Source organism: Cryptotermes secundus, unplaced genomic scaffold, assembly GCF_002891405.2.
Source record: "Cryptotermes secundus unplaced genomic scaffold, Csec_1.0 scaffold468, whole genome shotgun sequence".
In the NCBI taxonomy this organism is placed as follows: Eukaryota; Metazoa; Arthropoda; class Insecta; order Blattodea; family Kalotermitidae; genus Cryptotermes; species Cryptotermes secundus.
Genome location: NW_019721526.1, coordinates 2477534 through 2479760, shown reverse-complemented (window position 1 = coordinate 2479760; position 2227 = coordinate 2477534). Strand labels below are relative to the sequence as shown.

The window sequence follows — 2227 nt, the reverse complement described above, 5'->3', positions numbered from 1 at the left end:
GGACTTCTCACTGTTTGGTGTTTGTCCCTCTAATAAACACTGTCCTTCTGCTCGGTGCGCCTAGGCTGCCAACGCGGTGGGTAAAGATCTCGACATATTTGCAATCGGAACAGTTTCTGTCAATGACACTGAACCTAAAATTGATAATAATATTTGTTAATACTCTTAACATTACGTGTGTGTATGTACGTATATTAATTTTTATTTTACTCTCCTGTTAACGTTAACTTTAATTTTTCTTGGAATTATTTTCAATTTACTACCATTATATAGACTCTCAAATTTTGTATTTTGTTTTGTTTCATTCTGGTCCTTATTTTGCTTTTTAATTATTTTTGTGTATTTTCACGTACTCGTGCTCACCTTGTAATTGGCCTCTGTGCTGTTAAGTTTGTACGTAAATAAACGTGAATTGAATTATTATTATTATTATTATTATTATTATTATTATTATTATTATGGGTCTACAGCCCTTTGTTGGGCTTTGACCGCTTTTTCAGTTTCTTGATCCTATACACAGACGATAGGACTGCTTGGACGGGGTATCGGCCCGTCACAAGGCTTCTACCTACACACAGGACAACACAAACACAGCATAAACGCAAGCAATACAGACATCCATGCCTTGAGTGGGATTCGAACTCACGGTCCCACCGTTCGAGCGAGCGAAAACCGTTCATGACTTAGACCGCGCGGCCACTGTGATCGGGGTTAACTGTCACATAGCCTACCAAACAGACCCAAGAGAAAAATGTCTCATCACCCTCTGTACTGAATTACTGACAACAGCTGTTACATGATCCATCACTTAACAATTATCTAAAAGTTAAGATGGTATAGATCATTTAGTCACGTTTCACTAGTTTCTGATCAATACTGAAGCCCACGTAACAGCAGCATGAAACGAAGTCAACATAGTATCATCACTGGAGAATTACTAATCTCTTATCTGAACATAAAAAAAGCATAAAGAAACATTTCAGCTGCTGCCTTGTATTTGTTATACTGCTAGATGGGTATTTCCCAGTTTATTTATGAAATGAGAAATGAAGGTCAAACATGGTTGACTATGTGCCTCCGGCGACTTCCTGCAGATAGCCAGCAGTTTCAGGTACCAGTGATCTCCCCTCCACGAAAAGGCTTGAAACTTAAAAAAACATTGTGTTGTGGCAAGAAATAATGGAGCTTGTTTCTGTGCGCTACGTCACTCTGTTTGGTCATGCATGTAATTCCCACTTGGATTCACTACATCAGAAGACTTCAGCATTTAGCATTTCATTTATGTGGAGACAAGAATGCACACGTACCTCATTATTTCCTTATCTTATACACGATGTGCTTACACACAGCTATCTATCTATCTATCTATGGCTTTAAAGCCCTTTGTTGGACCTTCGCCGCTTTTTCGGTTTCTTAATCCTATACACAGTCGGTGCCGGTCACGGTAGCCGAGAGGTCTAAGGTATGTACTGTCTTCGCTCGCTTGGCAACCGGGATCATGGGTTCGAATTACACTCAGGGCATGGATGTTTAGTTTGTGTGTGTGCGTTTTTCTGTTTGTGTACAGGTAGAGGCCTTGAGACGAGCTGATCACCCGCCCAAGGAGTCCTACCGAATGTGTAAGATCTAGAAAAACTAAAGTGAACGGAGAAGTTCATGGAGGTAGTCCTAGGCCCACTGGGGCTGTAGTGCCAAGGGAAAAAATAGCACACAGTCGGTAGGACTAATTAATCAGAGGATCAGCCCACCGCAAGGCTGCTACCTACACAAAGAACAATACAGATACAGAATAAACGCATTCACAGACACCCATGCCTTCAGTGGGATTCGAACCCACGATCCCAGCGTTCGTGCGAGCGAATACAGTTCATACCTTAGACTGCGCGGGCACTGTGATTGTCTTGCACACCGCTACATTTTACATTTATTTGAAGCTGTGACTAATTAATCTCAAATTAATGAATATGCTTTTTAGTCCCAGTCTGAACCAATACAAATTTTCGACCTTCAGCATCGTAACCCAGCTTCATGTGATTGTGGTTGAAACGACAGTGGACATTCAAGTGATCTCTGACGACCGACCGGGAATCGATTCCGCATGTAATCATAAACTTTGTTGCGTGGCGTCACATGTTAAACCCGCATTGAAGGCACGCTGGTTATAAGAAATATCTGCTTCGATACTCGACCGAGGTTCTTGAATTATTTCATACCATTAATTTTAGAC

General features: G+C 41.2%; 1 protein-coding gene across 3 annotated transcripts in view; it reads right to left on the bottom strand.

Moving 5' to 3' along the window:
- The window catches only part of LOC111875517, a 101741-nt gene that overhangs the window by 28979 nt on the left and 70535 nt on the right, over positions 1–2227 (bottom strand). The gene's annotated exons all lie outside the window — the stretch shown is intronic.